Here is a 13,327-nt window from a genome sequence, read left to right on the forward strand (position 1 = left end):
CACTAAGGGTAAAAAGTATGTGAAATGAAGCTCTTTTCTATCAATGACTTTACAATCTGGAGACAGAGACAGACTCCAAATGGATAATTTCCACATAATGTGGTATGAGAACAGACAATGTAGAAGTTGCTACAAAAAGCTGGAAACCATCATTCTCAGCAAACTATTGCAAGAACAGAAAACCAAACACCGCATGTTCTCACTCATATGTGGGAAGTGAACAATGAGAACACTTGGACACAGGAAGGGGAACATCACACACCAGGGCCTGTTGTGGGATGGGGAGAGAGGGGAGGGATAGCATTAGGAGATATACCTAATGTAAATGATGAGGTAATGGGTGCAGCACACCAACATGGCACATGTATACATGTATAACAAACCTGCACGTTGTGCACATGTACCCTAAAACTTAAAGTATAATAAAAAAATAAATAAATAAAATAAAATAAAATAAAATAAAAATGAAGATAAAAAAAAAAAAAAGAAGTTGCTGCAAAAGCAGAGAAGTAAATGTCCAACCTAACCTGCAGAATCAGGGAAGGAAGCTGGGGTAGTTATGTCATCTGGATGGAAACTTGAATGAGGTGTTAGCTCACAGATCAAGAAACTAGAATTTGAACTCAGATGGGTCTGACTCTCCAGTTCATGTTTTTCCTCACATCCTATTACACAATAGGTTTTCAATGGATATTCACTGAATGAATGAATGAATGAATGAATGAATGAATGAATGAATACATTATGCTTCTTCCAATGAAGAGAAAGTCTAAAATATCAGCCCAAATAGTAACTTTGGCTTTAAAACCTTCACATTCTGACCGGGTGAGCTAATCAGCTCTGCATCTTAGGGAACTTCAGGAGGGCTTGCCAGAAACAGGGTTTAACATAAGGGGATCTAATTCACTCCTACAATCTCTAATTGGTTGAAGTCAAGGTAGACTCTAGAATTAAGGAGAAGACTCTCCACTTATGTCTACCCAGCCTCTTCACAAACCCTTTTAGTGTCCTGGACTATTCAGACAAAGGGAAAAGGAACTACAGTCCAGACAAAGGGAAAAGGAACTAAGTAAGAATAAAGCTTCTGGAGCTACAGCAAAGATTCCCACAGAATCTCACCCTAAACCTCTCTGGCCTCAGATAACTCTGGATGAGGAAAAAGAATCTCAATTCTCCTACACCCACCTCCTCTGAAATTTGGTTCTGGAAAGAAAACCAAGATCTCCAAGACTTGCAGAGCAGAGCAGAGCGTTCACATCCTCCAGTGATTACACGGGTCCCACCTCCCTCCTCCTACAACCTCCGGCTTCACTGTGTTTGTGGAGCAGATGCCTCCATGCCAGCTTCTCTTCTGTATTTCCTGATCCTTGGCCTAAGTCTCTGCCTTCTGTCTCTGTATGCTTGGCATACACACACAGCTATTCTTGGAGCTTGTGTGTGCCATCATTTCACAATTCAAAAACCCAAATAAGAGACAGGTGGTGGGATTCTCTAAGGGAATTAGAAGAATGACTCCAAGCCCACACAGCCTGCCCAGTGAATAGCCCAGAGTGAGGCCGAAACCAACGCTACCTTTTTAGGAGTAAAATGTGTATTATAACCAACTTGTACAAGTCTTTTTATTTCCTTGGTCCCAAATATATCTTTACTCAGAATTTCCTTTTGATTTCCATTCTTGGGAAAAGTCAAAATTGTGTTGAACAATTAATGAAATCAATTTGTGGAGGAGGGAGTCAGCTCAATAAAATTACAAAAATTACAACCATTTCTTTGAGGAGGGACATATTAAATGGATTTTGGAAAGTCAGAGATGCTGTGGTACCATTATCCAGACCAATTTTAGGCTCAAGACCCTTTGTGGGTTGCTTGGGAATTACGGTTTATGGTTCAGCTTCTCCATGAATAGCCATGGATTCAGATGGGCTTGGAAAGTTTGCCACTGGGGCAAGAGAGTATAGCTATTTGATTCCTTTAAGGAAATATTTAGGGTCACTCACATAAGCTAGGGTCAGCAAACTGTTTTCTATAAAGTCTCAGATAGTAAATACTTTTGGCTTTGTGGGTCATATGGTCTCTTTTATAACTATTCAACTCAGTCAATACAGCACAAAAGAGGCCATAGACAACATGTAAATACATGAATGTCACTGTGATCTAATAAAACTTTATTTGCAAAAAGAGGTGGCAGGCTGGATATCACCAGCAGGCCACAGTTTTTCAACTACTGTCATAAACCATCTGTTCTGTGCAGGAGTGTCACTCTCAGGAGGGAAAGTGTCCAGTGACATCTCTAGAAAGGAAGTTGCTGCTTTGAAGTGAGAAAACTTCAAGGCCTGGTTGTTCTATCATTACCTAAGCAACTGAGTGTCAGAACCTGCATTTAACGTGATCCCTAGGTGATGTGTACACATTACATCTGGAGACCAGCAAGTCTCAAAGGACAGTCAAATTACACAGATTCTGATTTAGTCTGAGGTCTTAGATCCTGCATTTTTTTTTTTTTTTTTTTTTTTTTTTTTTTTTTTTTTTTTTTTTTTTTTGAGACGGAGTCTCGCTCTGTCGCCCAGGCTGGAGGGCAGTGGCGCGATCTCAGCTCACTGTAACCTCCACCTCCTGGGTTCACACCATTCTCCTGCCTCAGCCTCCCGAGTAGCTGGGACTACGGGTGCCCGCCACCACGCCCGGCTAATTTTTTTTAAAATTTGTTTAGTAGAGACAGGGTTTCATCGTGTTAGCCAGGATGGTCTCGATCTCCTGACCTCGTGATCCACCTGCCTTGGCCTCCCAAAGTGCTGAGATTACAGGCGTGAGCCACCGTGCCCAGCTTAGATCCTGCATTTTTAACAAGCTCTTTGATGATGCCAATGCTCTCACTAGATAATATTTCAGATAGCACAGATCTACTTTAGACCATTCTCTACAAGACTTAATATTGGACCAGAACATAAGCACGGGGGGGTCCCAACTGCCCACCGCTGCCTACCTCCTCTACCCTCAAATAAAGTAATGCCTGATAAATACTATGCTAAATGTTACACAAAAGTGAAAATGTTTGACAGAGACTCAGACCTTACCTAGAGGGGATCATGGTTTTTTGAGTGTGAGAAAAAGGTAATGTCTCTTATAAGACAATTAGATATCAGTGAGAAATCCTGAAACATGCTATGAAAGTCTAGAAAAGAGACTCCAAACCCCTCTTAGCCATCATAAATGGAGAAACCAGGAGTTCTGTGCCCTAAAAAACAGGAAGTTTGAGCAAGTTCAGGCTCAGGAAGCAATTTAGTGAACACTGCCAGCCAAAAATACTTAACAACATTATTCCTGCAGCCCACAATTTGGGGCTAAAATATGTAGTATAATACAAAAAATTACAAAGAAATTAGAATCGAAACAATGAAAATAAGATTATACCTAGCAGCCCAAATCTGCTCTGACAGCAATAGAGTTTGTGGCTAACCCTGAAATCTACTCTTATAAGCTATAATGATCAAAGCAAAAACAAGAAATTGAGACCTTAGAAAATGCTTGCTCCAAGTGTCTCATGCATACATTTTTTTTTACATTTTCCAAATGGTTTATTGTCATGACACCTTTAATCTTATTCAGGACTGCACTCACACTCAGCGAGAGGGACATCAGAAATGAGCATCTCTAACAGTAAAGTCATCCTTCCCCGCTAAAGCACCTAAAATGCACGTGCTGAATCCCTAACATGGTGTCCAGACTGTCCAGATGTCTTAGCCTAGCCAACAGTCAGGGCTCTCCACAGTCTGGCAAGTGTCCTCCTTTCCAGTGTTATCTTCCACCGCTCCTCAACCCAATCCTCTGCCCCAGGTAGACAGCCATTTCCTCCCTCCCCTCCACTCCACATGCCCAGCTCAGTACTTGTTCACCAGATCACAGCTGCCTAGGTCAGCTCCAACGATAATGACCCACATCTTCCCTTCTGTATATCAAATCCCTTCTGTATATCAGCTCCAACGATAATGACCCACATCTTCCCTTCTGTATACCAAATTCCTTGGCTCAAGCTCCACACCCTCTGTATTCAAAGCACGTGTTCCTTGAACATCCCAGCTACAAGTGTTCTTTCCTTCCCTCAACCATTTGTCATGGTCCTGACTCATGCTCACCTCCCTTGAGTGTAATTCTCTTTTTTGTTCCTTTCCTTTCCTATTAGCCCATGCCCATGAGAAATCGAGGCTGGAATTCTCTCTTATTTATATTTGTATCCCTTCAGACTACTTCCAGAGTCCCTTACACATTACAGGTGCTCAATAAACTTTGTTATCTTTTTGGTAAATAAAAATATTGTTCACAGTTTATGAATCCCATGAACAAATAAGAGCATGTTATTCTCTAGACTGCTCCCCTCCTCCCCAGTTCTTTCTTCATGTTACTGAAGTCTGCTCTCAGCTTATGCTTTTCAGAATGTTTCTGGAGTCCTGTTTGCCTAGAATTGTCCATGTTCAGCCCTTGGTTCCTCCCTTCCACTCCTCTTCGAAGAACTTTTACTTATTTATTTATTTATTTATTTATGTATTTATTTATTTATTATTGAGACAGGGTCTCATTCTATCATCCAGGCTGGAGTGCAGCGATGTGAACAGGGCTTACCATGCCTCAACCTCCCAGGCTCAAAAAATTCTTCAGCCTCAGCCTCCCCAGTAGCTGGAACCATCACACCTGGCTTTTGTTTTTGTTTTTGTTTTTGTTTTTGTTTTTGTTTTTGTTTTGTACAGACAAGGTCTTGCGACATTGCCCAGGCTGCTCTCCAACCTGGCTCAAGTGATTCTCCCTCCTCAGCATCCCAAAGTGCTGGTACTACGGACGTGAGCCATTGAGTGGCCTGAAGAGCTTCTCTCCTCAGTTTCTGCTATGCTCTCTCCCTCTCTGGTGGAGGGAGCTACAGATTCTCTGGTTAGTTGAACACTGATCCTGAGTTTGTCTCTCTAAAATAATTCTGGCACAGCCATCATCCCAAATTTCAGACGTTGAGGTTTATGCAGCAACATGATCACACAGTTTTGTTTACTTCAGCTGTAATCCATTCTGTGACAAGCAGACATTTCCAGGTGTGTCCTGTCACAGCCAGACCACCATCCTCACTGCCACTCCCACCTCCAATGCCCCAGGCTGCCCTGTCTTCATGCCCTGGAAAGCGTGCATAGCAGAATACATAAAACCAGAACCTCCAACCAGAGACTTGAGAGAAACACACCATTCCTAGGCCACTTGCTATGGGAAAAAGACAGTTTCTAACTAATGAAGGAAGACTAAGTCATAATTGGAAATGCAGGCTTTTCCCTTTCAAGGAGAAATTAATGTTGGCAGAGTTGCTCTTTTGAGCTGCCCTCCAATGATTTTGGAAGAGCCATTTTAGAAGAGAGAAGAAAAGGAAGACAGTGTGAATGGCAAACGGAGAGAAGAAAATAGAGAAAGAGAAGGCGTTGAAAAGAGAATACAGAAAAGGAGGGAGACAGAGGGAGGAGGGGGTGGAAGGGAGAGGGAGAGAATAAGGATCCAAAAGAGAAGGGCGCAGATTGGGGACTGGGGACGGGAAGGGAAGAAGGGGTGGGGGGGAAGGGAAAAGCGGAAGGAGAGGGTGGAGGAAGACTGACTGGAGGTACCACCACTGGATCACATAAGCACGGGGCCATTGGTGCTGCAGTGGTCTTGACTTCTCCCTCTGGGAACTCTAACATCCACTAGGAGACAGGACCCCCACAGCTTGTTAGAAATATTCAGTGCTACAAAATCTGTGTCAAAGTTCCCTAGCCCTAGACAACTGAACAGAATTCAGGAGTTCAATCTCCAAAGGTTGTTGTTACCCTTCTGCTCTCAATACCTATTAAAGAGGCAATATCTTTGAAAAGTAGGTGGCCACACCCATCTAGAGTATGCCTTATGTTCCAGATTACCTATTAATAACTTCTCCTGTCCTCACTAGTTCTCCAGATTGGATACTGAATTATTTGGTCTCCCTATTAATAAGAAACACAAGAAACTAAAACTTAGTAAATCCCTAAACAGATTGAAATACTCAGTCTGATTATTCCCAGAAGGAGAATGAGCCTGAATTGATGACCAGAAGGACTCTTCCTGGAGGAGCCAAGGTGTGTGAGATAGTTCCAGGGATAATATGACAGTGGGGTTGGAGGAGGGCACCGAAATCAGGTTTCACAGGACAAGGCTATATACAGCACATGTCTTGAATATTGAAATAATAATTTATGGAAATCATTATTTAAGATTGGTGGCCAGGCATGGTGGCTCATGCCTGTAATCCCAGCACTTTAGAAGGCCATGGTGGTAGGACTGCTTGAGCTCAGGAGTTCAAGACCAGCCTGGACAACATAGTAAGACCCCCATCTCCACAAAAATTACGAAGTGGTGGCGTACACCTGTATTTCCAGCTACTTGGGAGGCTGAGGTGGGAGGATCACTTGAGCCTGGAGGCAGAGGTTGCAGTGAGCCAAGATTGCACAAGATCGCACTGCTACACTCCAGCCTGGGTGACAGACAGAGCAAGACCCTGTCAAAAAAAAAAAAATCCAATGGCAGGCGAAGAAAAGACCACAGTGATAGTTTCTGAAAGGTAAAGCAGAACAAATGATAGATAAATAATGTTTGAAAAGTCTCATGTAATAGAGAAACACCATAATAATTTCTGGTTGGTGGTGAAGCATAGCAATGAATTATTCATTCTAAAATATATACTATGAAGGCTCAAGTTAAGACCTCTTAACTCTCCCATACCAAGAGTCTATCATAAGGAAGGAAAAAAGGAAGGAAACGAGGGAGGAAGGAAGAAAGGGAGGGAGGAAGAAAAGGCAAATTTCAAGGCAATCTGTGGGAAGAAGGAAATCTAAGATATTAAACTATGAAGTGAATTATTACCACCAGGAAACTAAAGAGCAATGAGGCATTCCCTAGATAATAAACAGAGAGGAGGGGATAATCCAATAGTCATCTTGACAGGGAGAAGAAATCTTCTGGGGAATGTAAGAAAATACTACTTTAGCCCCACCCTTATCCCAATAATCATTCACATTATTTACTCATTCATTCATTCAGCACACATTCCAGAAGCTGTGCAGAATACAGTAAAGCCCAAGTTGAATCTGAGGGCTCTCACTGAGCATCCTCCATGTGTCAGACCCTATGCTAGATGCTAGAGGCATAGGCATGAAGGAGATATGGAGCTCCAGGCTGGCAAGGTCTCAGACACAATCTAGAAATTGCTACAGTTCTAGATCCTCAGTGGGATTTGAGCCTGCCAAAGGATGAACCGAGAAGTCCCATTCAGACCAAAATTTACCTGTAGCAGACCACCTTGATATGTGGAAATAGTTTCCTAATAAAAGTTCTGCAATATAGCATGCTTCTCTTTTTGCCTTGAGTCACAGCTAAGCACGGTACAAATCTGCAATCAGTATCCCTGGGCTAGGTTTTCTTACATTTAATTACCCCAAAACATAATTATAGGACTCTTGTACTATTATCCTGGTTGTAGTGCTTCTATTAAGTATTGTTTTACTCTAAATCACCTCAAATTAATCCTAGAAGAAAACAACTTATAAAATAATTGTTAAAAATAAAAAATAAAAACAAATTTTAATATTAGAAAACATGAATTGATGCAGGAACCCTAGAGATTTCCAGTGGGTTCTGTAAGGACAGAGAAGTCCCAGAAAGAGGCCAGATACCCTGGCTCACTCAAAACTGAGGAAGACACTCTAGGCCAGGACACTCCAGAACTGCCCTCTAATCTAGGGCTGGTCACGACCAAATCAATGGAAGTGAAAATGAGTTAATTGACAGTCCATATCAGATTTCCTATATAGTCAAATACATTGTCTCCTCATCTGATAGCAGCCCTAGGCACAGAAACCAAGTGTTCAACTTTCCCTGTGACACCAGGCAGGATAAATGGGGGGATTCAATGTGAGCCACACCACTCCCAATCTCATGTGGTAACAGAGCCTCGGTGACTGGATCTACTTACATCAACAGGGGCAGAGCATTCTCTGTGGAGCAGAATCCTCAAAAACAGCTGGCCTCTACTTCTCTTCAATTATTTCAGCTTCTTTAGAACAATTCAAGCCAAAAACCTTGGAACTTTCTAGAGCATTGAACCCCAGGCAACTTGTAGATCTCCCTTGATGGAGGCTGGGAAAAAGAGAAAGCAATATTTTATTACAGACTTCGGTTCCATTCACATTTCTTTCCTCCTTGGCACTCCTGTCCAGCACTGTGCAACAGAAGCTTTCCAAGCACACCAGGCACTGAAGGAATTGGATGTATCCCAGAGGATCTCAGAGGGATGTTGTTTATACCTACTGATATTTGCCCAGTTAGAAATTAAAACTAAGAATTTAAAATTTATTGTGTATTAACTCATTAAATAATAGTAATTTTATTGAATAATACTTGTTATAAAAATAACTTTATCTTCAAAATTGTTATCAAAATAACTTCATCTTCAAAATGAGAAGAATTATATCATTTTACATTCTTTAAAATCTCTTAAATATTTGGCTTGACCAGACACAGTTGGATTATCATATCTGCTTCTGGACTCAATTTGTTGCAATGGCACATGTCACTGAGCCTCTGGAAAACTCCACTGTACACTCATGAGAGAACGAGAATAAAAACAACTTGGTATTATTATTAAAATAATTTTGATCTATGGATCTCCTGAAAGGGTCTCAAGGACTCCCAGGAATCCCAGAACACACTGGGAATCACTGCTCTGGACAATGAAAAGTGAGTCTCATTTCCACCACACCATCCCCACCTTCAGAGGTAACTAGTTATCAGTTACTTGAGTAATTTTCTAGAAATACTTTACACATATATAAAAACTATGGATTTGTAGTGTTTTGGGTTTGTTTGTTTGTTTGTTTTGCTGTAGTATTCTTTAGACAGGGTCTTGCTTTGTTGCCCAGGCTGGAGTGGAGTGATCATAGCTCACAGCAGCCTTGAACTCCTGGGCTCAAGTGATCCTTTTGCCTCAGCCCCCTGAGTAGCTAGGACTACAGGTACACACCACCATGCCCAGCTAATTTTTGTATTTTTTATAGAGACCAGGTCTTGCTATGTTGCCCAAGCTGGTCTCAAACTCCTGGCTTCAGGCAATCAAGCCATCCTCCCACCTCGGCCTCACAAAGTGCTGGGATTACAGATGTGAGCCACCATACCTTGAGATGCACAGATTTTTTATTTAAAAAGTTGGATATTAGTATGCTATATATTTCACCTTGGCTTGTCTGTTATAAATGTTGGGGACAGTTCCACATCTGCATACATAGTTACCTCTTTCCTTTCCTCTGATCTGGTGTGTCCCTCTGAATGGATATAACTCCCTATAACTATATACAGTGCCACAGTGTTCAGGCGGGCTGCTGAATGGCTGCTGTAAGTTGCCCATTTCTTCAGCGGAGTACTTATTGGGAATAAAATGGCCACACAAAGCAAGAACAAATGCTACACATCTTAGCACAACTTTCCTCCAGCTTCTAGTTTCCTAACAAGGTATCCAGCTGAAATCTTACAAAGTTGACAAAACAACCAAACTTTTACTATACTTCTGCCCTTTAGTACTTGGGGCTTACCTCACACTGCTCCAGAAAATTAACATTAACAATCTCTGAACTAACGTTTATAGGGATGTTTACAACCACCAGCCTCTCCTAGTTCTTGAAACACTCACTATCATCAGCATCACATCAGCGTCAGGGAAGAAAACAGGACCCAAGTGTCCCCAAACAGCTTTTTGTTTGTTTGTTTGTTTTTTGAGACAGAGTCTCATTCTATCACCCAGGCTGGAGTGCAGTAGACACGATCCACGATCTCAACCACTGCAACCTCTGCCTCTAGGGTTCAAGCGATTCTCATGCCTCAGCTTCCCAAGTATCTAGGATTACAGGCGTGTACCACCATGCCTGGCTAATTTTTGTATTTTTAGTAGAGACAGGGTTTGGACATATTGCCCAGGCTGGTCTTGAACTCCTGACCTCAGGTGATCCACTCGCCTTGGCATCCCAAAGTGCTGGGATTACAGGCATGAGCCACCGTGCCCAGCCCTCAAACAATATTTCTGAAAGCTAGTTCCCCACAGTACTAAGGTGGCAAAAGGTTAATCCTATTGGTTCACAATTTTGCTGACATAGAAGCTAAAGGAAACCCCACCTCATAAAGCTAATTTGCTTTGATCACATTGAAGATCTCAAATGCTAAAAGTTTCTTTGTTTGTTTGCTTGTTTGTTTGTTAAGACAGGGCCTTGCTCTGTCACACAGGTTGGTGTGCAGTGGTGTGATCATGGCTCACTGCAACCTCCACCTCCTGGGTTCAAGTGATCCTCCTACCTCAGCCTCCCAAGTAGCTGGGACTGCAGGTGCATGCCACCACACCCAGCTAATTTTTGTATTTTTTGTACAGACAAGGTTTTGCCATATAGCCCAGGCTGATCGCTAACTCCTGAGTTCAAGCAATCCTCCCACCTCGACCTCCCAATGTGCTGGGATTAGAGGCGTAAGCCACTATGCCTGGCCACAAATGCTAGAAGTTTTATAGACTATCTGAGTTCATTTCTTCGTTCAGATTTACTAGCTGTACAATCTTGGGAGGTTGCTTAGCATCTACTTGTAAAATAGAGATGATACTTATGTGATAAAGTTATGAGGAAGTATAATTGTAATTATGTACAAAATGTTCCTACCACATAGTGGCTACTCAGCACTCAGTAATTGTTAAGTCCCCTTTCCTTATTGTCTATGAACCAAAATGAGCTGTGGGGCTGATCTTATGTCCTGGACTTAGCTGGTTTCTCAGGGAACCCCAGTGGTGTAGTCTTTTAGAAAGTCTGGGAATGTAGGAAACTGAGGTAAGAGAAGATGGCAGAGCATTTTTTCCCCAAACAAAAGGAATTTCCTGGAGTGTCTGTCATCTGTCTGATTCAAGATGAGAAACACAACTCTGCTTTCCTGCATCCCTCCCCACCAAGCCAGGAAGATGGGCACCAACAGTCCCTGCATTTCTGTTTCAGCTTTCCAATCTGTCTCTGACATTACATAGTCCAGTGTGGTTTGCATTTGTAGGTCCATAGAGCATACAGAAAACACCGCCCAGGCTTGGAGGAGCCCCTCAGCTAAGTATGACAATTTTTGAATCCTTCCAGGAGTAGAACCAGTACCTACAATTACAGGATGTATTATTACCTCCATTTACAAATGAGGAAACCAATATTTAGAGATGCTAACTAAATTCCCCAAGCAGCCCTAACAAGGCCAGAGTCGGTATTCCAAACCAAGTCTGTCTTATGCCAAAGTGCATGTTTTCAGCCACATCATCATATGACGCTCCAACTAGGAAAGATAACACCTTTCCCATGATGTAGTGAAGCCAGCCGGTTTCTTGGAGATAGTGAGATTTCACAGGACAGATAAATATCCTTAACCATAGGCTGACGGTCTTACTAAAGCAAAAGTATAACTAAAATCAAAATCAAAATTCTTCAGAAAATTATTTCTAAACTTGACACGAAAGTAGAATGGTAAAACACCAAAGAGTAAACCAAGATTCGATTCATTTTTGGATTATTGTAGATTATTTATTTTACTTAAATTTAATTAGTATTTTGTTAGGAGATTAACATTATTACATTATTTCAATAGATTATTGTTTTAATAGCTTAATAATTTAATAGGAATTTGTTCAACCATGTTTTTGATTTCCTAATATGTAATATGCACTATAGTCGATAGAAAGATGAAGGAAATATGCTCCTTGGCCTCAAAAAAGATATAAAGGATATTACAAGATATAGTAGATATATAGTTTGGGTTAGTAAGGTAGTAAGAAAGAAAAGAACAAGGCACTAAAAGAAGGAGAAATCAAGCCAGTTGAGAGTTCCCTAAAGATTTGTTGGAGTGAGGAGGCATTATTTGAGCTGACTCTTGAAATATCACTAGGATTTTGTCAGGTAGAAAGAATGCAGACAAAAATCTAAGAAAAGGAAACAATTTGAATAGGCAAGTTATGGGATAAGAAGATTAATAAATAGTTGGCGGGAGGACAGGAACACACAGGTAATTGAAGACAAAGCTGGAAGCTGGAAGATGATTGAGGTGGGAAAACGCAGGGCTCCGAATGCCACCAAGGGGTGAGCACAAGAGAGCCAGGAAAGGTTTTGGAGAGGTGGGATGGCAGGCTCAGAGAAGCTCTGTGAGGCTGAACCTGGCATGTGGAGTGCTTTGGAGGAGAGACCTGGGACAGGATAACCAATGAAAGCCTTATGTACAATAATGACATCAGGAAAGGGAAATAAATAATGTGGACATATAATAATGTAGAGAGGGGCTGGGCACGATGGCTCATGCCTGTAATCCCAGTACTTTGGGAGGCCAACGCAGGTGGATCATTTGAGGCCAGAAGTTCAAGACCACCCTGGCCAACATGGTGAAAACACATCTTTACTAAAAATACGAAAATTAGCTGGGCATGGTGGTGCACATCCACTGTAATCTCAGCTGCTTGGGAGGCTGGGACATGAGAATCACTTGAACCTGGAAGGCCGAGGTTGCAGTGAGCTGAGATCGAGCCACTGCACTCCAGCCAGGGTAACAGAGCAAGACTGTCTCAAATAATAATAATAATAATAATAATAATAATAATAATGTGGAGAGAATTGAGAATTGACCAGTGACTACCACAGGAGGGAAGAAGGAAGGAGTCAAAAAGCCTGGGTGTCTGGGCTGCATGTGACCAGGAGCACATAGTTATTTATTTATTTGTGTATTTATTTTTGATATGGAGTCTCACTCTGTTGCCTAGGCTGGAGTGCAGTGGTGCAATCTGGGTTCATTGCAACCTCCACCTCCCAGGTTCAAGTGATTCTCCTGCTTCAGCCTCCTGTGTAGCTGAGATTACAGGTGGGCGCCACTCCGCCCTGCTAATTTTTGAATTTTTAGTGGAGATGGGGTTTCACCATGTTGGCCAGGCTGTTCTCAAATTCCTGACCTCAAGTGATCTGCCTTCCTTGGCCTCCCAAAATGTTGGGATTACAGGCATGAGCCACCGCACCTGGCCAGTTATTTATTTATTTATTTTTAACCTGGAAGAGGAATTGGTTTGTAAGGGGAGACTGTGAGTTTGGTTTGAAACATAAGTAATTTGATTTCCTTAGAATGAAAACAGGTAGACACACCTTGACTTTGGCATTCAAGAGAGGAGTTGGTCTTAGAGATCCACATTTGAACTTCAACTACATAAATGCAATAATTAAAGTCTGAGACAGATTAAGTGATCCAGGAGGAAGGA

General features: G+C 41.9%; 1 protein-coding gene across 2 annotated transcripts in view; it reads right to left on the minus strand.

Moving 5' to 3' along the window:
* Nucleotides 1–13,327, minus strand: part of DDR2 (discoidin domain receptor tyrosine kinase 2) — a 175,183-nt gene that overhangs the window by 142,075 nt on the left and 19,781 nt on the right. For both annotated transcript variants that reach the window (XM_010356485.2, XM_030936630.1), the window contains one exon: nucleotides 8,009–8,172. The gene's annotated coding sequence lies outside the window, so the exon portion shown is untranslated. The remainder of the gene's footprint in view (nucleotides 1–8,008; nucleotides 8,173–13,327) is intronic.

This window comes from Rhinopithecus roxellana, chromosome 8 (assembly GCF_007565055.1).
Source record: "Rhinopithecus roxellana isolate Shanxi Qingling chromosome 8, ASM756505v1, whole genome shotgun sequence".
NCBI classification, from domain to species: domain Eukaryota; kingdom Metazoa; phylum Chordata; class Mammalia; order Primates; family Cercopithecidae; genus Rhinopithecus; species Rhinopithecus roxellana.